This window comes from Hypanus sabinus, chromosome 23 (genome assembly GCF_030144855.1).
Source record: "Hypanus sabinus isolate sHypSab1 chromosome 23, sHypSab1.hap1, whole genome shotgun sequence".
NCBI classification, from domain to species: domain Eukaryota; kingdom Metazoa; phylum Chordata; class Chondrichthyes; order Myliobatiformes; family Dasyatidae; genus Hypanus; species Hypanus sabinus.
The window spans coordinates 52,826,233-52,849,616 of record NC_082728.1 but is presented as its reverse complement, the minus strand read 5'-3'; the positions used below and the strand labels follow the sequence as shown (position 1 = coordinate 52,849,616).

Genomic DNA, 23,384 nt, shown 5'->3' with positions numbered 1-23,384 from the left:
TTCCTGCCTTCTCCCCATGTCCCTTGACTCCACTATCTTTAAGAGCTCTATTTAACTCTTTCTTGAAAGCATCCAAAGAATTGGCCTCTCTTCTGAGGCAGAGCATTCCACAGATCCACAACTCTCTGGGCGAAAAAGTTTTTCCTGAACTCCATTCTAAATGGTCTACCCATGCAATAACTAATGGTTATTAATAATTATACTAATGCAATAAATTTTGTGATTTATATTTGTAATTAATTGAGATCATTTCATAGAGATCTGCTTTTGCTTCGACATGAGTCTTCTTCTGTTGATCAATGTCCAAAAAGCCAAATTAAATCTACTATGATTCAATGTTGTAAAACAATAAAACATGAAAACTTCTGGGGTGGGGGCGGAGAGTGAATTATTTTTGTAGACACTGTAAGGAGGAGTTGGAATGTGTTTCCTTGGGGCTAATTGGATCAAAGAATAGGACAGGGCGCTGGAAGAGGGAACTGAATTTGGATGACCACCCACATCAGCCTGGTATCAGGAGCTTTCTTCCTTTCTGTCAGCCATCCTACCATTTTTGTACTACGCAAACTTCTTTACCAAGTTGAAGTAGATCACATTTGATAAGAACAGAGCTGTCAGACCCTGCTGTGATTTAACCGAATGGCAGAACCAGTTTCAAGGACAAATGGCTGTACTATACCAGAACATTGCCAGTAATCAACCAGATAGTGTGGGATATTGCCGTCAGCAGTGCATTCCTCCCACTTAAAGGGAATGCGAGATTGCAGAGCTGAGGAAATAGATAAATATATTTAAATGGTGGGCCTGAGACTCAGAGCTGAGTCAAGTGAAGTATACAACCACGGAAATATTGTGAAAGCGCCCTCCCTGCATCCGAATGATTGAAAGGGAGGGATCAGAATCAGGTCTATTATTCACTGACATACAGTACGCCGTGAAACTCAATTGTTCGCAGCAGCTGGACAGTGCAAGACAAAAAAATTACTAAAAGTGACAAAGCATATGTAAGTAATGCAACAGAGGAATAGGATGGCAGTGTTCATGGACCATTCAGAAATCTGATGGCAGTGGGGCGGAAACTGCCCCTAAAACTTTGAGTGTGGGTCTCAGACTTTTGTATTTCTTCCAAATGCTAATCAAAAGAGCCAGGTGGAGCATAAACACAACCAGCCTAGACGGACAGAAGAGACATTTCCATGCTGTAATGTCTGTGCATGGATGTGTCTGCCCTAGGATCTGAGTGACTGAAGGCAAAGATTTGGACACTGTCTGAAAATGTCTACTGGATGATATTGTGGGACAGTGTGGGGGAAGGATTGCTAGCACCAGGGCTTACCCTGTCAGTGGTTTCACTCCTTACCGCAATGATTAATGCTGTCACTAAGTGAGGACAAGATCGGTGGCTCATCTCATTCATCACTGTCCTGTCACGCATGCTAAAACATCATCGCTCTGAACAGTCAGGCCTGCCTAATTATGCAGATTCCATCAGACGCGGGATCATTAATCTGGGTCAGCATAACTCCTTCTCTCACATCTACTGCCGACAGGACAGTGGCGGGGGGCACAGTGCAATTGTATTTGAAGCCAGACTTTAGTTAATACTATATTTAACTTGTGCAATACACATTTTGGATTGCTCAAATGAGTAGAGGGAATCTTGTTATGGGTTTAACCCAGGCTGCAACTTCCTTGGAATTATTTGGTGATGATCGAAGCAGTGATATGCATACAATTCTATACATTCTACCCTTAGACCACTATATCAGACCTGGGTTATACCTGCACTGGTAACATTCAACCAGACAGCGCAAAACCCCAAGCTACAGCAACTATGTGCAGTCATTCCAGGATCAACCAGCTCTTTGCCACAGGCGCAAAAAAAAATCAAGACGGAAAAACCAAAGAACCGCAGTGAAACACAGGAAAGCCTTTGCAGCAAGAGAAAAAAAACACAGCAACCGAAGATAAGTAGTTCTAATGCACAAAAGCAAGGTAAGTTTTTCTCACCTGAAGGTCCCATGTGTAGAACATCATGCAGTTGATTTAATGATCCTTTTTAAGAGCAATGCATACAATGAGAACTTAGTAAAACAATAATCCTAAAGTGAAAATCTACCTTTCAAGGTTACCAATCTTCAAACCAAAATTTCACTATCCTACTGGTGCTGTTTGACCAGATAAGAGCTTCTAAACTTTTTTTTTAAAATGTTGATCCCGAAATGTTGGCTTTTGAAATGATCCAGCTCTCTAAAACTAGAAGAAAGGCACAAAAAAAAGGGAACTTATGCTTCAGTTGCACAGCTCAGTGATAAAACTAAGTCTGGATTGGGTTACAATTTGTAAAGGGGGAAAATATGGCAAATTAAGGATCTGTCAAGATGCTCAGCGGGGTGGATGTATGGAAACTGTGCTCCTAGTGACAGAATCTGAAGATGCACCCATCCTATTCCAGAGAGAAACGAAGATGCACTTTCTGCAGGCAAAGCAGCAATCTGAATGCTCTCCAGAAGGTTGCGAATGCAAAGGGAAATCCAGACTGAGACACATGGACTATTAACAGAAAGGCATAAAGAAGCATGGAATACTAACTTTGATGTACAAACAACCAAAGCCAGTGGCATAGCAAACTCAAGCACATGAATGACTCCCCTCCCCCACCCCGTCACCAGTGTTAAATGAGAAGGCAGGGACAGAGGGGCAGCAAAGAAATAGTGACAACCGAGGGGTAAAAGGAAGGCATGTATAGAAGTCTAGATTGACATTCTTTGCTGTAATTCCTGTGATTTTTGCTGCAATTTCTTTCTAATTTATTTCAACTGTCCACCGCCTTTTTTAAATTCAAGAATCAGTGCGGGAAAGGCAAAGAGGGAGCAGCATGTTTTGAGTTTAAAGGTGAGACTGTGATGTCATATAGGGACAAGAAAAGTACGTGAGATGAACAGAAGATATCTGGTAGCTAAAAGGAGTCAGCAGCGCTAATTATCCAAGTATTGAGAAACTATAGACATCCAACACAATGCAGCAGAACGGAACAGCCAGATTACAAATTTTAACATGCTCAGGAAAAGAGTTCAAAAATAGCACACCCAACACAATCAAAGTTGAGGTACGCTGAGCAAGTGGAACAGGAGGAAAAGGAAACAGAAATTGGACGATGACAAGAGTTTATTTTCAAAAGCTGACATGACAACAGGTGCTCAGAGATCTATGCAGACATGAGCAGGGCTGACCTCCTTGTATCGGTTCAGGTTGAAGAGTGTTGCAAAGGGGCGTGAAATGTACAGGGTTTGCAGGATGTAAATAGAATAGAACTTCATTGTCATTGCTCGAGACATTGAGATTGTGGTACTACTCCGGTCCATGCCAAACAGATACAGCATTTACAATACACGTGGTATGGCTTAATTATTTAAAAATTCCCATATTTACATGCAACAAGTGACTTTGATGGTTCACACCACTTAAAGGCCATTGGCAAGCCAGGGTCTAACATTATTCAGCTGGATAACAGCCCTTGGGAAGAAGCTGTTTTTCAGTCTTACTGTCTTGGCTAACATGTTTCTGTATCTCCTACCAGATGGCAGGAGATTGAACAGACAGTGTCTGGGATGGGATGGGATGGGTCTTTAATGATGTTACAACCAAACATCAGAACATCGGATCGAACTCGGAAACCTCCGTTCTTCAGCCCAGCCTAATCTCACTGCACCACCAGCCAACCGGAATGGGGGTGAGGCAGTGGTCAGGGTGAATCTTACTAAGAAAAATTTAAGCCAAAAACAAAGTTAAACACTCAACACAGTGTCAACTGCAACGACTTAAAATGGCGGACAGCGTCACAATCTGACTTAAAATGGTGGTTGACGTTCTCCTTCCTCGGTTCGTAAATACGAGTTGTCCGTAAGTCAGACATTCATAACTCGGGACTATCTGTATATAAAGTATTTTGCTTTGCTGGCTGAGGCCATACCCAGGGCTGCCTTGTTGTGTTACAAGTGGTTGAATTGCTGGTTGGCAAGACACTGCTGAGAAACCCCTCAATAGCTCTACAATGAACACAGAGAAAGCTGAACCTCTGAAAACAGAGCTGAAGATGCTAGGATCATCTCAACTTGCTTCACAATTAACTGCTGGATCAGAAAGTCTGTCTCTAACACCACTTAAAACAGGGATCCCCAAGATGGGTTCATGGTTAACAGTAAGGCTCCATGCCTTAAGAAGGTTGGCAACCCCCGATTTAAATGGAGAGGGTCCAGCCAATATTAAGCAGTGGTAACCTCAATTGTGCCGGGTTTGAAATATGCTCTTGATAAAGCATCCATATACATTAATGTGCAAATTAACACTATTATACAAACATGGGGTAAATCATAAATTAAGGTTGGGATTGGGTAGCACCTATAGTGTAAAGGAAGTCCTGATTTTGAGATTCTTCAGATGTTGGAGATCTTCAGCAAAACACACAAAATGCTGGAGGAACTCAATAGGTCAAGTAGCATCTATGGAGGGAAATAACCAGTCAATGGTTTGGGACAAGACCCTTCATTGGGTCATTGTGATAATGTGGGAAACCAGCAGTTACATTGTGGACTGCAGAATTTGCATTCTACAACCCATGTCTCATTCCTACAGAATTCTGATTAAGGGTCTCAGCCCAAAATCTTGACTGTTTACTTCTCTGCATAAATACTGCCTAACTTGATGAGTTGCTTCAGCACCTTGTGTATGTGGCTCGGGTCCTGAATTTTATGGACTGAGAAATGTAGGAAACAACCCACACTCAATGAAAACCATCTTAGAAACTAACCCTCTGCTACTGCAAACCACACCCTCACTCCCATCATAAAGTGGCTTGGTAGCACTTGCAGCTACCTGGGCTCGTAGGTCACCTTCATCAAGCTTCTGGTCTTGCCGAGCTTAAGACCAGAGCCTCAAAATACCTAGGTCAGTGGTACTACAAAATCAGTCAGCCTTGGACCAACTGAACAATAGCAATACCTACTTAAAACTGCTCAAGCTTAATGTCAAAACCAACATCTCCTCAGTACTAATCAAAAGATTCAAAACCTTCCCTGCAAATGGATCCTTGACTTCCTCTTTGGAAGACTGATGTGGATTGGAAATAACACCTCGCTGACACCTCTGGCTAAAATTCATTACAGTTTGAGTAGTTTCAGTTTATCACAAAAGACTCCAGCAATTTGCTACAATTGTACTGTGGAGAGCATTTTGATTGATTACTTCAACATCTGGTATGGAGGCATCACTGCACAGGATCAGAAAAACTGCAGAAAGCTGTAAACTTAGCCAGGTCCATCATGGGCACTAGCCTCCCCAGCATCAAGGACATCTTCAAATGGCAATGCCTCAAAACTGGCAACACTAAGGACTCTCAGCACCTGGACAAACCCTTATAACTACCATCAGAGACCAAAGAGACACACCTGACCTTTTAAGAACAGCTTCCATCCCTCCACCATCAGATTTCTAAATGGACAGTGAACCAATGAACATTATCTCATGATTTTTGCATAACTTATGCTTCTAATATATTATCATTATTTATAGTAATTTTATGTATTGGACTGCAATGCTGCCACAAAACAAGTAATTTCATGGCATGCATCAGTAATAATAAACCCAATTCTGATTCTGAGATGGACAGTTGCAGTTAATGGTAGGTAGCTGAGGCATTTAGATGAAGCTAGATCTTAACAACATTGTGCTGCAGATTGTTGTTTATTGCTCCAGATTCCAGCATCTCCACATGAGATGTACGTCTTAACTCCATTGTGTTCCAAGTAAGAAAAGCAGAAGGAACAAGATAGTCTGAAAACCCTGATCTCCATTTTAAAGCTGCTGAGAATTTTACTGTTCTAGCAGTTTTTCCAACCACTGAACATGATGGTGGTGAATTATGATCTACTGGTTGATGTTTCAGTGCACACTAAGCTGTTCCATCTACAATGAGCACAGAGGTTGATTGTAAAGCAGACGCAGGAGACTGCAGATGTTGGACTCTGAAGCAACAAGCAATCTGCAGGTCGAACAGCATCTGTGGGAGGAAGGGAATTGTCAAAGTTTTGGTTGAATTGAGGCTTTCAAACTTAAATGTTGACAATTCCCTTCCTCCTACAGTTACTGCTTGAATTCTTCCAGCAGTTTGTTGCTGTAAATATATTGTAGGCATGGCAATGTTGCATTAACAGTTCTGATTCAGTCCTGTATTTTACACAGGGAACAGGTGATGGGATATGTGGTAAATCTTTAAGAAATGAGGTTCTTTTCTTCAAAGGGTTGTTGGGATTTTACGGTTTACTCTTTTAATTGCAAACACAATGTGTTTGCATTCATTTTGAGAGGACTAGAATATAAAAACAAGAATGTAATGCTAAGGTTTTATCAGGCACTGGTAAGGCCTCCCTTGGAGTATTGAGAGCAGTTTTAGACCCCTTATCTTAGAAAGGATGTGCTGACATTGGAGAAAGTTCAGAGGAGGTTCACAAAAATTATTCCAGGATTGAAAGGCTTGTCATATGAGGAGCAATTGATGCCTCTGGGCCTGTACTTGCTGGAATTCGGAAGAATGAGTGGGGATCTCTTTGAGACCCATCGAATGTTGAAAAGGCCTCAATAAGAGTGGATGTGGAGAGGATGTTTTCTTTGGTGGGGGGGGGGGGGGGGAAAGTCTAAGACCAGAGGACACTGCCTCAGAATCAAGGTACTTCCTTTTAGAAAGGAGCTGTGGTGCATTTAGAGAAGTCAGAGAGAGGTAGGATTTTGCAGTATGTGGGGAAAAGGGAGATGTAGCAGGTAGTACTGATTTTTCAAAGCTCCAGTAACTCTGGATTTAATCATCGGCAATGAAGGTTACAGCTCAGCCCCACCCTACGACTGCGTGCATGTCCCAAGTGTTCCGGTTTCCTTCTATGCCTGGATACATATACACGCACACATGCATATTCATATATAAAAAAATAAAAAGTGTGTGTGTGTTTATTGAGACACAGTGTGGACTAGGCCCTTCCAGCCCTTTAAACCATGCTCCTGCCCAGAAACCCCCAATTTTACCCCAGCCTAATCACAGGACAACCACCAATGACCAATTCAACTACCAACTGGCATGTCTTTGGCCTGAGGGAGGAAACCAGAGCACCTAGTCTCAGAGCACACAGTCACAGGGAAAACGTACTAACTCCTTAAAGGGAGTAGCAGAAACTAAATCCTGGTCACTTTGATTGTAACTCGTTATGCTAATATGTGTGTGTGCGCGTGCGCATTACATGCAGTGTGGTTGCTGCTCTCTCGGTACTGGATAGAATGCAGGAGGTCACCAGCAGTTGCTGGGATTGGAGAACTTTAGCTATGGGGCAAGATTACATAGGCTGGGGTTGCTTTCTGTGGAGTGGCGGAGGTCGGAGGTGATTTGACAGAGGTAACATTATGAGCAGCTGAGATAGTTCCCAAGTACGCTTTCCATCCGTCCCAGGTTCTGAGCTCACAACTCGACATTTTAAAATAAAGAAAAACACTGTGAAATGTCTGTGTGAGGAGTGGCGCACCACACAGTCTTTTGTTCTGCACCTTGTAAGGCATGAAAATGCCTGACGCTGGCCTCTCAGGCCTGAGTCAACGTCATCATCATCATCAGCTTAGATAAGATTGATAGTTACAACACTCCCATGGTAGGGGTACGAAAAACAAGAGGGCAGAGGTTTAAAGCAACACATACAAAATGCTGGAGGAACTCAGCAGACCAGGCTGCATCTATGGAAGAGTAAACAGTCGACGTTTTGGGCTGAGACTCTTCGTCGGGGGGGGGTAGGGGGGTGCCCAAAGAGGAGGAAGAAGTCCAAGATGGTAGATGATAGATGAAACAGGGAGAGGCAGAGGGGATAATGTAAAGAGCTGGCAAGGTGATTGGTGATGCAGATAAAGGGCTGGAGGAGGGTAAAAAGTGTAAAGGACAGAGATTTAAGAAAAGATTTTTAAATGGGATCTGAGGTATGTGTTATTTTTCCCAGAGTTGTTGATGTCTGGAAGGTACAACTAGAAGAGGTGGTAAAATCTGAAATGATCATCATGTTTAAAAGTTTTTTCCTTTAACAGCCCTTCTCTTCATCTCACCATACAGCCTGTCACAAACCTTACAGGTGTATTTACTTATACACTGTGCTTTATATCTGGTGTCTAATTCAATCAAGCAGCAGCAACTCTTAAACAAATCCATTCATTCTCCTGCACCACCAACAGTCCTTCAGTCCCTGATGTAGGGTTGGGGCATCCTTTTGTGACACAAGGCCAAGAGCTCAGTGCCTCAGTGAAATCTGATAAAATCTGATTCCACAGATGCTGCCTTACCCACAGAGTATCTCCAGCTCCTCCTGTTTTTATTTCAGATTTTCAGTATCTGCAGTATTTTACTGTTGGTGTAAGTGTTTTCCTGAAGCGGTGGGGGAGTGGCTTCACCACTAGTTTGGGACCCAGATAATTGAAGAAGTAGCTCTTGATATACAGCACCTTTCTACACAAAATGACTGGGCTGTGAAGGGGTGAGATTGGGCACTTCAGTGAATTAGCAGAGGGGAGGTCTAAAAGCAGGGATGAAGTCCAGACTGCTGGACACCCATGAACAGTCTTTCTCATGGGCACCACAGCAGTGCAGTGTTAGTGGCACACTATTTCAGCTTGGTGCATTCCAGAGTTCAGAGTTCAATTCTGTAAGGAGTCTCTACGTCCCCTCACATGGATTTTCCCCAGGCACTCCGGTTTCCTCCAACAGTCCAAAGAGGCCCAATCAATAAGAAGAATCATAAAATGTTATAGCTGGACTTGTGAAGCAAGTAGGCTTTGTCTTGTGTTATCTGTGCCAGAGCTTTAGACCAAAGAATTAGGCCATCTGGCCCAGTGAGTCTGCTCTGCCATTTAAACACGGCTGATATTTTTTCAACCCAATTCTCCTGCAGTCTCCCCATGACCTGTTAAAACCCTTCTCTTTTCACCAATCAATCTCTACCTTAAAACTCACCAAATACTTTGGTTGCCACAGCTCTCATAGCTTTACCACAAACATGAGAACATCTGCAGACTCTGGAAACCCAAAGCAACACACACAAAATGGAGGCACCAAGTTCCTCCTGCATGTTGTACATCTTGTCAGGGATATATCACCCCTGTTAAAGAAACACCTCTCAGTTTGTCCCTTTATTTTGAAGCTCGATCCTCATGCTAGATTCCCCCACTAATGCATAGTCTCCTCATTCACTCTATCCATATCTTTCAGTAACCAGTACAGTTCAGTGAGATTCCCATCTCATTCTCTAAATTCCAATTAACAGGCCCAGAATTTTGAAACAACTGTCCCGTTATGAAGCTCTCCTCCAAATTCTGAACACACCTGCTTCTGGTTCTGGATTTGTCATGGATTTAAAAATGTAATGCCGTTAAGTTTAATTCATCAGCCTATGACATAATTCAAATGCTGAGCAGGGGGTTGGGTCTGGCTTGATTCTGGTGGGAATCGAACCAGAGGATGTGTGAAGTGAGGTGACTGCCGCTAACAGGTGCATCCGATTTCCTGAGCTTCCTTTGCTGCAGCTGAGAATCCAGCCGCTTCCCAGCTTCCCTCTTCCTTCTATTGTTTGTTCCAGAGCAGACTCAGGAGGGGCCTTTCTCCACGAATGGAAAATCTGAGCTAGTAAGAGCCAGTGTCAAAATATCCTCACTGGCTCAACTTCACTTTGTTCGGGTTTGTCCCTTTAAGAAACGGAAGTTTTGTTTAATATATTTGTCTGTTACGTGCTGAGTGACATGTGAGGCAGTAGTGTGCCAGGAAACTGGGTTACTTTCTGGGCTATTCCATGAACTCTTTGTATTTGAGCAGTTCGAGCAGGTGACAGCTTCCAGTTCACTTCAGACTTGAGTTCAAAGGATATCAGACTGGGATTATAAATCAGATTCTCAGGCCCTTTCCACAGGTGGGTGAAGGACAGGGTCAGAGTCCCCCTGATCAGTCAGAGCTGAGCCCGCCCTCTCCAACACAGAACTTGTGTTTTCTGCTTTACTGAGTGAATGATTTTAGCAGCATTTCAAATGAAACTCAGCCTACTGTGGCAGTGGTTGGTGAAAGATTGTGGCTGGAATCTGATCAACAGGTCCAGAGGGTCTCCAAATGGAATATCAGATGCTCAGGTGGGAATTGCACACTGGGGTCTGGTATCCACTACTTTCTCCCTGGCCCAGTCTGGTGGAGTTTCCTCTGCCTTATTAGCATTGCACTGATTCAGCTGACTGTGTGAAGTGCTGAGTGCTAATCTCTGGGGTAAATGAGGAGGCAAACGTGGTAAGATTTAATGATGGGAATGTAATTACAGTGCCTACAAGCCTAAGGAAAATGATTTGCAACTGATTATCTGCCTGTTTTTTTTTGATGAAAGGATCCCAGCCTTCTCAGTTTGTGTGCTGACTGAAAACAGGAAGATCATACGTGAGCAAGGACCACATTGCTCACTGCGTCACGTTTGATGTAAGTTGTACCCACTCTTTATCCCTTTCCCATGTGGAGCAGGGAGCTGGGACCAAGCAGATTGCAAGCTGGGGTTCACAGTTACAGAGCCGTACAACAGAAAAACGGCTCTTCCAGCACGCTGTGTCCATGATTTCCCTTTTTACTCATCTACACTGCAGCAAGGTTGTGGGACATGGGTGGCAAACCTTTTGAAGAGTACGTGCCAAAACCGGTGATAATCTTCTAAAAGCAAAATTCTTTTGTATGCCATGGTATATTTTTTCAAGAAAACCATCAAAAAGGAAAGGAACACACTCTAGCCATGACACTCTAGTGTTAACACACTCTTAACATATTCCCAATCACTGGAGTCATTTGGAAGTAAAGACAACCATTATATATCTTTTTACTATGGGTGGGTTTAAAGAATTGAGGGGGCTGCACTGCATTCCTCATGGCAACATAATTGGGTGTATGTGCCATAGGTTTGCCACCCCTGCCCTAGGGTATTGCATATGGAAAAGGGCATGGCATGGATATGCCAGCTTGTGCCTTCTGTTCAGTGAAACAAATACGTGAAGCTGAGTTCTAGCAATGCCAGTGTGCTCAAGACGACATACACCACCAACCGTCAGTGTGCATGTGAAGCACCAATTGCAATTGTTACTTGTTCCTTCCTTAACGATGGTGCAATGATGGTACTGCGGTGCCTGATGCACCGAGTCTTAAGGTTGCCCCCTTTTTACCCCTGGGCAGGGAGAAATGGTGAAGAGATGCACTGATTCAGGGCTCCAGAAAGCTTCTCCTGCTGCTAAAGGAGAGGTTGTTTTGTGACGAATCTGCTGCAGCCAGACATTATCCCAAAGCCTTTCATGTTTGAGGCACAATTGTAGTTTCGCAGGGAGGACCGAGTACAAGACACCCCAACACTGATGAGACCCCTGCTTCTGGCTTGTTATTAACATCATAAACAGGAGCAGGAGTAAGCTCAGTGGGCTTTTAAGCATGCTCTGCCACCTCTGTGATCAAGGCCAATTTACCTCAGCTTTGATTTCCTGGAGTAGATACAGTAGTTCCAAAGATTCACCATCCTCTAAAACTGGAAAATCCTCCTCTTATCAGCTGGAAAATATCTTCCCTGCATCTAGTCTATAAAGCCCTTTAAGTTTTGATGCTATTTCCTCTCAATGCTTTTGTGAGCTTTAGGAATGTATAAAGTGAATGTATATCCTGGAGATACAGTTGGAGTCATATTCCAATTTTAAATGAAGGTCAAGTCCAAAGTTGAAAATGCAATTGAAAATTGGAGTTCATTGGGGTTCTTGAAGGGAATCTGCACTCGCTACCTGGGTAGTCTACAGTCTGGAATCTGCCAATTTGGATGTTTAGTAAACTTTTTAAGCATCCTGAAACAATGTTGCTTATTGATGTACCTTTGCCTGTGACTGCAAATTTTAGCTGTAATCCTAAACAGCAATATTTGATGATGTCACCACTCTCCAGTGACATCTTGAATTTGCTAGATCTATTGCAGTGAGGTATATCTATCTTGAACTGTATGTATGAGGTATTATTATCTTAAATGTGCTTGCTATCCTATGTGTGCTTTGTGTATGTATGACTGTTAGCACTGTGTTTTGGCCCTTGGCCCCAGATGAACTCATTTGGCTGTATTCATGGGTATTTATGTATGGTTGAATGACAATTAAACTTGAACTTGGAGGTACACTCTGACATTCTGCTATCTCAGTTCCCTTCCCTCAAACCACGAGGCTAGGTACTTTGGCACACTGACTCCATTTCTGATGAGAAACTCAACAAGTTCAGCAGCTGGGAAGTTGATACCATTGTCTATCACAAGTAATTACAGAAAACTAGGTGTAGTGAAGATTATTCTCAACTTTGAAATTGTTGCTTGGGATGCAGATCTATCCAAAGGAACTTTGAACACATCCACGTCCTTTGAACATGCAAAGTAATTTTTCTAATAGATGTGCAAATTACACTTCAAGGTTTCTTCAGGCAGGGCCAGAGATAAGAGCAGCAGAATCCTGAGAATGTTTCAACATAGCATACATTCCTTCCAACTATCAAATAGAACGTTTGACATCTTGCATTTTATACATACGAGACTCCTTCGCACAGCTGCTTCAGAAAAGCTGCTCCTCCTTTTGTTGTATCGCCAAAATACCATACTGTTCTGAGTGGATAAATTGCACCTTTTCCTAAAACGCGACATCTTCCCTTAAGTCCACGAGAGGGTAAGGTCACATCATGGATTAGACAGTGACAGATGCACAGTGTATTATTAGTATATGTACTGGAGTACAGTGAAAGATTTGTTTTGCATTCTCATACAGATCAGATCACTACACAGGTCATTCAGCCAGAATAAAGTAAAGCAATAACATTGCAGAATAAAGTACATAAGCTGCCAAAAAGAAGTGCAGTGCAGGTAAGTAATGGTGCAGTATCATAACAAGGTAGATTGTGAGGTCATGAGTCCATACAAGAGGCCTAATAACATTGAGAAACAAGCTGTCTGGAGCCTGGTGGTACATGCTTTCAGTCTTTTGTATCTTCTGACATCAGGAAGAGGGGACAACTCCAGGTTGAGCAGGGTCTTTGCCTATACTCAGTAAAGCAGCCAGCGTAATCAGAGTCTTTGATGGGAGTCTGGTTCCTGGGAGGAACATACACACCCATGGAAAGTACCTGAGGTAAAGATTGAGCCCACGTCTCAAGCTCTGATGCAGGAGCACCAACTGATGTGCGGCCAGTCAGAACATTGAGAATTTTCTTGGATCACAAAAGACTGCAGAGTATTTTTGGTCAAACCAGAATTCAGAGTTGGTCTTTGACATTGACTGCATATGCCTAGGTCTGCAGTAGACAAGCAAACTTTCTTCTGTCATGCGCAGATCAAGCCATTATGCTTCCAGATAGAATGCTTTCTGTGGTGGATTGATAAAAAATTGGTAACAGTCAACAGGAAATGTCTTTAGCCTGGAGGTAGTAGAGGCATTGGTGAGCTTTCTTAGCTGGTTGGAGCAGGACAGATTATTGATAATGTTCACACCTAGGAACAAAGCTCTCCACTCTTTCACAACCTTTACACCACTGATGTAGACAGGAGCATGTGCACTGCCCCTCTTGTCCTTCAGCCCACAACACCCAGCTACACAAATCCATTGATTAATCCCAATACTTTTATTCATCCCAACTGCCCCCCCACCCCTCAGTTTCTAACATTTACCTGAATGTTAGAGACAATTTACACAGCCGATTAGTCTTTAAGATGTGGGTGAACCACCACCACACCCCATCCCCAATCAGAGGGAGAACATGCAAACTCTACAGATATGACCCAGGATCAGGACTGAACTTGTGCCTCTGGTGCTGAGGCAACGTCTCTACCTGATGCACCATGGTGCTGCTCCCATTCTGAATGTATTCTCTGCTTGTACCCCAGACCTAGGCATCCAGACCTTATCACAGACATAAGGCATATGCAGTTAATGATAAGGACCTACTCGATTCTGGGCTGACCCAAAATACACTGCAGTCTTTTGTGGTCCAAGAGAAAAATAATCACAAAATTGAGCCTGGGTCACTGCCTCAGAGCTCCACTGACATAGGTTCAATCCTGACTTCAGGTGCTGTCCATAAGCTTATATCCTCCCATGGTTTCTACCAGCCATTCCTCCCACATCCCAGACACATGCTGCTAGGTTAACTGCTGATAGAAAAATGGATCTGAGTAAATGGGCAACAAAAACAAAAAAAAAGGGGAGTTGATGAGTTGAGAGGAAGTGCAATTTGTAAGGGTGCAGGGAAATATGGCGAGAGGAACAAGACTGATTGGATTGCCCTTCTGGGAGCCAACATGACACAATGGACTTAATAGTCTCCTTCTATGTCAAATAAGCAAGCAATGCAAGTACTTGTGGAAATACAACATATTGTGATTCTTGCCTTTGGACTGGGTCTAACTCTTCTGAACAGCACTGTGGCAGGAAGACTGCAGAGGATCAAGATGGCAACTCACCACCACCTACTCAAATACATTCAGAAATACACAGTAAAATGCTGGTTTGATTATTGACATGCAAATTCTGAAAAAAAAATTTCAGCATCTTCTTCCAAACTCTTCTCTGTAATTCAGTATCTTTATCCAAACTCTCCTCTTTCCCTCAACCCCTTCCTTCAGACTAAAGTACAGGACATGTTATAGAGAACTTCTAACATAGTATTCACCTTCAAATAACCTTAGATTCCAAGTTCTTTACAAAACACCTCAAGGGTGCATGTCAAGTACAGCTGATACACATAGCTTCTTCATATTCACCTCATTCCAGTCTAACCTCACACATTCGCTCTCCCAGCTGCTTTCTCCAGCTTGGGCATGAAGAAACACTGAGCAATTTCATGACCATTTGGTCAATGTCTCTTAAAATTCCTACTCATATCACAAATGTGGTTCCAGTGCCATTTTTCATGAATATTCACTTCCCATGACTGATATACGTTGTGAAATTTGTTGTTTTGCAGCAGCAGTATTTTGCAATTCACAGCAATAGAAACTACAAATTACAATAAGTACAATATTATTATAATGTACAATATACTTTCCATTGTACATCTGAAAAAATCTGCTAGTCTTTGGTGTCTCCCAATGAAATATAGCCACTGTTGTGTAGTTTTTTTGTAATTGCATTAATATGTTGGGCCCAGGATAGAACCTCAGAGATGTTAATGTCAGGAACTTGAAACTGCTCACCTTTTGCACTTCTGATCCCTTTATGAGGACTGGTGTATGTTCCCTCAGCCTACCTTTCCTGAAGTCCACAATCAATTCCTTGGTTGTCCTGATGATGAATGCAAGGTTGGTGCTGCAGCACACACAACCAGCTGATCTACCTTACTCTTGTATGCATCACCATCTGAAATTCTGCCAACCAGTCATGTCATAGATGGCATTTGCGTTCAGTGACCTAGTTCAGGTGTTTGATACCCATTCCTTGATGAGCTTCACTCTACTTGTTTTCAACAATTTGCTATGGTCTTGCTTTGCCTATATGCAAATTGTGGGCATACATTCCAGGATACCATAAATAGACTGCCTGTCCTCATGAGCTCGATACTGCAGGCAAATGCAAGATGACACCCCTCTTTGGGAGGGTGTCACAAAAAGGGTGTCACCCAAAGAGGGTATCCACACACTGAACTCTCCAGGCCTTTGCTAGACGGTGGGAATCTGCTGCTTGCTTTACTGACGTCTCTGTTGCTGTGTAACACTAATAAGGTGTGTCCACACTAATAGGGTTGTATTATAGACCGCCCAATAGTCTGAGAGAATTGGAGGAGCAAATCTGTAGAAAGATAGCAGACCGATGTAAGAAACATAAAGTTGTAATAGTAGGGGATTTTAACTTTCCACATATTGACTGGGACTCCCACACTGTGAAAGGCTAGATGGCTCAGAGTTTGAGAGATGTGTTCAGGAAAGTTTTCTAAATCAATATATAGAGGTACCTATGAGAGAGGATGCAATACTTGATCTCCTGTTAGGTATCCAGACAGGTCATTTGACAGAAGTATGTGTAGGTGAACATTTTGGGTCCAGTGACCATAATGTCATTAGTTTCAAGTTAATTATGGATAAGGATAGGTCTGGTCCTCGAGTTGAGGTTCTAAATTGGAGAAGGGCCAATTTTGTGGAAATGAGATAGGATCTAGGAAGAGTGGATTGGGATAGATAAGTTGTTTTCTGGCAAGGATGTGTTCAGTAAGTGGAAGGCCTTCAAAGGTGAAATTTTGAGACTGCAGAGTTTGCACGTTCCTGCCAGGATTAAAGGCAAAGTTAACAGGCATAGGGAACCTTGGTTTTAAAGGGATATTGGCAATCTGGTTAAGAAAAAGAAAGAGGTGTATAGCAGGTATAGGCAACAAGGAACAAATGAGTATAGAAAATGTAAGAAAATACTAAAAGAGGAAATCAGGAAGGCAAAAAGACATTAGGTTGCTTTGGCAGATAATGTGAAGGTAAACTCCAAGGGTTTCTACAAGTATATTAAGAGTAAAAGGATAGTAAGGAACAAAATTGGTCCCCTAGAAGATCAGAGTGGTCATCTATGTGTAGAGCCTCATAAGATGGGGAAGATCTTAAACATTTTTTGTGCATCAGTATTTACTCAGGAAACTGGCATAGCGTATATGGAAGGAAGGGAAACAAGCAGCAGTGTCATGGAACATATAGAGATTAAAGAGGAGGCGGTACTTGCTGCCTTACAGTGAATAAAGGTAGATAAATCCTCTGGGCCTGACATGGTATTTCCTCGGACCTTGAGAGAGACTAGTGTAGAAATTGTTGGGGACCTGGCAGAAATATTTAAAATGTCCTTAGGCACGGGTGCGGTGCCGGAAGATTGGAGGGGAGCTCATGTTTCGTTGTTTAAAAAAGGCTCCAAAAGTAAACCAGGTAATTACTGGCCGGTGAGCCTGACATCAGTAGTAGGTAAATTATTGGAAGGTATTCTGAGAGTTCGGATATACGAGTATTTGGGCAGCCAAGGGCTGATTTGTGTGTGGTAGTTCGTGTTTAACGAATCTTGTAGAGTTTTTCGAGGCAGTTACCAAGAAAGTAGATGAAGGAATGGCAGTGGATGTTGTCGAAATGGACTTCAGTAAGACCTTTGACAAGGTCTCACATGGGAGGTTAGTTCGGAAGGTTCAGACAATAGGTATCTATGGAGAGGTTGTAAACTGGATTCAAAATTAGCTGTGTGGGAGAAGACAGAGTGGTAGTGGATGATTGCTTCTCAGACTGAAGGCCTGTGACTAGTGGTGTGCCTCAGGGATCTGTGCTGGGACATTGTTGTTTGTTGTCTATATCAATGATCTAGATGATAATGTGGTAATTTGGATCAGCAAGTTTGCTGATGACACTAAGATTGGAGGTGTTGTGGACAGCAAGGAAGGCTTTCAAAGCTTGCAGAAGGATCTGGACCAACTGGAAAAATGGGCCAGAAAATGGCAGATGGAGTTTAATGTAGACCGAGTGTAAGGTGTTGCACTTTGGAAGGAAAAATCAAGGTAGGACATGCACAGTAAATAGCAGGGCACTGAGGAGTGCGGAGGAACAAAGGGATCTGGGAGTTCAGATACATAATTCCCTGAAAGTGGCGTCACAGGTAGATAGGGTTGTAAAAGAAGGCTTTTGGCATCCTGGCATTCATAAATCAAAGCATTGAGTAAAGGAGTTGGGATGTTATGGATTGGTTGTATAAGACATTGGTGAGGCCAAATTTGGAGTAGTGTGTGCAGTTCTGGTCACCTAATTATAGGAAGGATATCAGTAAGATTGAAAGAGTGCAGAGAAGATTTACCAGCATGTTGCCGGGTCTTCAGGAGTTGAGTTACAAGGAAAGATTGAACAGGTTAGGACTTTTTTCCTTGGAGCATACAAGAATGAGTGGGGAATTTGATAGGGGTGTACAAAATAATGAGGGGTATTGACAGAGTAAATGCAAGTAGGCTCTTTCCACTTAGATTAGGAGAGATAGATACAAGAGGACATGGCTTTGGGGTGAAAGTGGAATGGCTTGGAGGAACTTTTTCACTCAGAGTGGTGGGAGTGTGGATTGAGCTGCCATCTGACGTGGTAAATGCGGGGTCACTCTTAAGTTTTAAGAATAAATTGGATAGATACATGGATGGGAGAGGTCTGGAGAGTTATGGACTGGGTGCAGGTCAATGGGACTAGCGGCATAAAGTTTCAGCACAGACTAGAAGGGCCAAATAGCCTATTTTCTGTGCTGTAGTGTTCTGTGGTAATATCAAATGTCCACTGGATACTCACCTAGTTCTCTCCGACTAGACACACCACAGATTCTGAATACATTACCTGACATCATCAAGAAGCCAGCACCCCTCCCCTCAAACCACCCCCCCCCCAACAATGTAAGCAAGCGGTCAGCAGTTTCACCTAGATGTGGGTTCCAGCAGTTAAACTTTATTATAGCACCTTATTTATTATGGCACAGGCAGAGGCCATTCAGCCCAATGGGACCACGTCAGCTACCATGTGCAATTTCATCAGTCCTCTCCATATTGGTTACTTCACAAGTCTTTCACCTTCTCCCTCTAACAGCATTGCAGGTTAACCAGGGAGTGCAGCAATGCAGGAAGACAGCGCACCACCACCTTCTCCAGGACATCAGGAAGGGGTGGTGCTTTCTAGTGTGGCCACATCCCTTAAATGAATATCAAAACAATTGCCAGCAGCAAATTCTCTCTCAGAGGTGCACCAACTTCCCTTTGACTCTTGCTAGTTAACAGCACCATGAGTAATTTACTGTGACCAATTAACCTGCCCACATATGGGACATGGGAGGAAAAGCAGATTGCCCAGGAGAAACCCACAATCACAGGAAGAATGCATGTACTCCAGTGTGAGCAGCCAAGGTCAGAATGGAATCTGGGCAGCTGAGATTGTGACTACTGTTCCAATGTACCACCACTGATGCTGCTAATCAGTTCACCCATACCTTACAATGGCTTATCGCCTGGCCCAGCTGAAGCCAGCAATGTCTTAAATAAACTTCAGTCTTAATGATAAGTTGCAAGCAAAATAGTCTCCTTGCTTGTACAGTATCATTTGCTGAAAAACAGAATTCTTTATTTGCAACATATTCATTCCATGGAAACAACAGGAAGTTTCTGGTAGGACAGCCAGTTGGGGTGCAATCAAAAGTGCATTTGCTCATCTTGTATGTCTTCTTGGGATCACAGGTCACTGCTGGATACCATGAACATCAAGTACTGCAGGACAATCCCATCAGTGAGCTGCCCGATAGCGGTGGAGCTGGGTTTATTGCTTACTGTTGTTGTGTATTCACTTGGACTTGTTGCATTGTGCCGGGACAACGTGTGATCCAACAAATGGAGCAAGTGATTATTTTGGACATTTTTTATTGCGATTACAAGACCTTGTTGGACATTGGTAGCAGACAATCCTGCAATTTTGTTTATTGGCGAGATCGACTGCAGGGGGACTGCATTGCCTCTGTTGTGGGGAGGACTGCATAGTCGCCTTGTATGCAGCAGCCCGTTGCAGTCGCCCCAAGGAGAGAACAGGGGCATCTGCTGGGCAAGCTGGAATCATGGAGGGTTGGGGACCAGCCCCTCCTTTCAATGCTACCCTCTGGTGAAAGAACAAACTGGACAAGGACAATCCACCACTCTGAGACTTGTGCTATTGATATTTTTTTTCCTTGACTGTTTTTCTAAAATCATGACCGTATGTGCTATTTGTGCTGTGTGCTATTTGTAGCATGTTGCTGGTAATGTGTTTTGCACCATGGCCCCAGAGGAACACTTTCATTTGACTATACTAATGTATGGTTAAATGGTAATTAAACTTGAATTTGAAGTACCAATTGTGGTCATCTTCTACTGTAAACAGCATCACTGTCATCCAACTTAAATCATAAAAACAAAGTAAGAGCCACCAGAAATGCTCAGTAGGTCAGGTTACATCTGTGACGAAAGATGCAGTTGATATTTCCAAGATGGTCTTTTCTTTAAGTGATTTAAAGAAAGGCCATCACCCTGAAAGATATTTTTTCTCCACAAACACAAGAGACTGCAGGTATGGGAATCTGGAGCAACAGAACAATTCTGATACAGGGTTTTGACCGAAAACGTGGATAATTCCTCACTCACAGATGGTGTTCAACCTGCTGAGTTCCTCCAGTAGTTTTTTGTTGTTTTCTCTCCACAGATGCTGTCTGACCTGCTGAGAATCACCAGCATTGTTTGACTGCAGATTTCCGTTACTTGTGTTCTTTTCTGGTCTCCACCTCCTTGGTTCTACAATTTCTGAGGAATGAAAAAGTCTCACAAGCAAGATGCACTCACTCACGTATCACATCTTCAGTTATCACAACTGCATCATTCAGCACCAGCAGACAAGTAAAAACAAACACACATATCAGCCAAGTCCCTACAGCACAAGTATTCATTTCATTTTCGAATTAAACAGGATTACCACTATTCTTAAAGGAATGTTGCTTCTTTAATGATTAACATGTACCTGAATTGTGCGCACCATAATCACTAGAAAGAGGTACAAACCTGTTAACTCTGAGCTAAAGCTGAATGCAACTGGCTTTTAAACTTTTAAACTGCATTTCCTTTGATGCACAATCCGTTATTCCCTTGCACCAGTCCCACCCAGAGTGCCCCGCCTGTGTCTGGGTACAATAAACATACACCACATCAAGCTCTGACTTCTGACAGCACTGTTCTTTAAGCTCAAAAGAATAGGGAAACCACAGAGGACAAAAACAACATCAACACAGATCTCCTTGGGGAGGTTCTGGCATTTCCACTAAAAATGCTCCAACAAACAAACAGGAGATTCCCAAAGTTAACGGTGATTCTACACACTCAATTTAACAATGAGGGTTCAAACAAATGGAAGTAAGCAGCACCTGTTCACCCCCCTCCCTGCCACTAGTAAACCCTCTACCACAGCACTTCCTGAGTACCCAACAAAGCTTGCATCCACGTAAAATCTTAGAGATTTTGGATCAGAAATATCCCAGCTCAGTAATACGCCATTTCTCCCACTTCCCACTGTCCTATAATCTACCCATGTTACCAATGGCAAACCACTTCTGTAGAAAAACTTGCCAAAAACTATCATGGTCCACCATGACCACCCAAATACCAGCCCACCATGACTCTAACCTTTCCTATCAGAATCACTGATAATAATCTCCTGTGTCTTTCATGCCTCTTGTGCCCTGGTAAGTGTCCACATTCTACCTACAAACTCACAGACCCTCTTCCATCCTGTCATTGTCCACTGTGTCTCCCTCCCTCCATTCACAAGCCATCCTGTCATTTACTGGCCCCAGCGCTCTAATCCATCAACGTTGTCACCATTACCACCTCCAGCTTCCGTTAAGTGCTTTCACTTCCCAGGGTATCCTTGCCCTCTTGCAGCCTGCAATCACTCACCTCTGGCCCCGATCCAGCCCCACCCTAATCACTAAGGCTCCTACCATATCCCGTAATCGCAGCCCTTACCCTCATTCCCTGGGCACTCCCAGGCAGCTCATTCCACTAACACTCAAACCTGGCTCCCAGGATACACCCAATACCACTCCACCCATCCTTTGTGACAAGCTGGTCTCTCAATATTCCCTAATGCTCACATTCCACCCAATCTGCAATCTTCACTGCTACCTAAAACCCACTGCCAATTCAGTAAACCCCTATAATCTAATTAACCATCACCCTTTCCCACCAAGTCCTGTCATCTTTAACTCATCCCAACCCCAAATTCACTATTTGGCTATCTTCCACATACATCCCAACCCACCCATGCTGCAGTCTTCTAGATACTCCGTTCATTATCTTCAATCTAAGGTACCTCTTTGTTTGCTGGCTGGCAACACTTTATCAAGCTCCAAGCTGAAAGTGGTTCTGGCTGTATTCCCGGCCAAGCCCACTGGGACATGATGGGCCTGTGTGAAAACTTTCCTTTATATGGAAAAGTCTCTCAGTCCCATGCTTAAATAGATTAAAAGAATGATAGCCTTGGCTCATTCTGGCTCCGAACACACTCTTCCCAGACGATGCTTGCCATACACCCACAGTTGGTGGAAAGAAATGTTATGGCAAATGATACCTTTGTAACCAGCTGAGCAACACAAACTGTGGGAAAGGCGAATTAACTAGATGCAAAGGTCAACGTGGACTGTTTAGCTCCAAGACCTTGATCCTAAGATAACAAAGCATCTTCTACACCTCTCCCTAATGAGCAGACTTAAACACACAATTAAAAATATTTTCACTTTGGTTTAAACAGCCTTTCCCTAGTGCTCCAGGATCTCAGCTCAATCACAGAGACACATTCACCCTGGCAATCCAATAAACCCAGCAGGTGCCCTTTCAAGCTGAAAATTGCTTCAATTTATCAAGTCACGGGGCCATATCCTGAAACGAAACTCTCAGCTCCTAATCAACTAATGTACATCTGGGAAACATTAGGGTTGCCTTCAGGTCTCGGGCATCATCATCCCAACGTTCGGCATTGGGCCCCCTGGCATCATGCACCTTCAAATGACTGCATGTCCAACTCCATTCAAGAGATGGGCCACTAATCTCTATTAAAGTTGAGGGTGGTAACTCTTCAGGACCAAAGCCCCATCACCCCTCATGAGTGGGTATTAAAGACCCCATGCAGTTATTCTGAACAGCCACACTGGAAATCTTGTCCAGTATTGCCCTTCATCCAGGGAGGATTCTGGCCATTGTCATGGTTCCAATTGCCAAGCCTTGCTGTGTACCCTAACTACCTTATTTCAAGCATCACCCAGTAAGCAATGGCTGGTTAACACACACAAAATGCTGGTGGAACACAGCAGGCCAGGCAGCATCCATAAGGAGAAGCACTGTCGACGTTTCAGGATGAGACCCTTCGTTAGGCCCGGAATGTCGACAGTGCTTCTCCTTATAGATGCTGCCTGGCCTGCTGTGTTCCACTAGCATTTTTTGTGTGTTGCTTAAATTTCCAGCATCTGCAGATTTCCTCGAGTTTGCTAGACCAATGGCTGGGAAGGGTTTTTGATGTTCTGAGACGATGCCCTTTTCTAGGTGTGCACCATCGTAAGCAGTGTAGGATTAAACTGGGAAGCAGTAGAATGCAGGACATAGTTTAAGGGATAAACCACAAGAGGGGAGACTTGCACCTGGGCAATTAGGAGACATCACTGCTGCACCAAGTGATGGCATCCAACAATACAGTGGGAAGAGATGGAATAAAGAGGAAGGCAATGTGAAGGCCATGTACCTAACTGAG

General features: G+C 43.3%; 1 protein-coding gene and 1 long non-coding RNA gene across 4 annotated transcripts in view; one reads left to right on the top strand and one right to left on the bottom strand.

Moving 5' to 3' along the window:
• The window catches only part of LOC132380192 (caskin-2-like), a 287,298-nt gene that overhangs the window by 203,741 nt on the left and 60,173 nt on the right, over positions 1 to 23,384 (bottom strand). The gene's annotated exons all lie outside the window — the stretch shown is intronic.
• LOC132380196 (uncharacterized) lies at positions 10,078 to 21,862 on the top strand. Of its 3 annotated transcripts, none has more exons than XR_009507697.1 (3): positions 10,078 to 10,194; positions 10,440 to 10,528; positions 20,295 to 21,862. It is a non-coding gene; the product is annotated as an uncharacterized LOC132380196 (long non-coding RNA). The 3 variants fall into 3 exon arrangements; XR_009507698.1 differs by lacking the exon at positions 20,295 to 21,862 and adding an exon at positions 19,304 to 20,277; XR_009507696.1 differs by having other exon boundaries at positions 10,107 to 10,345.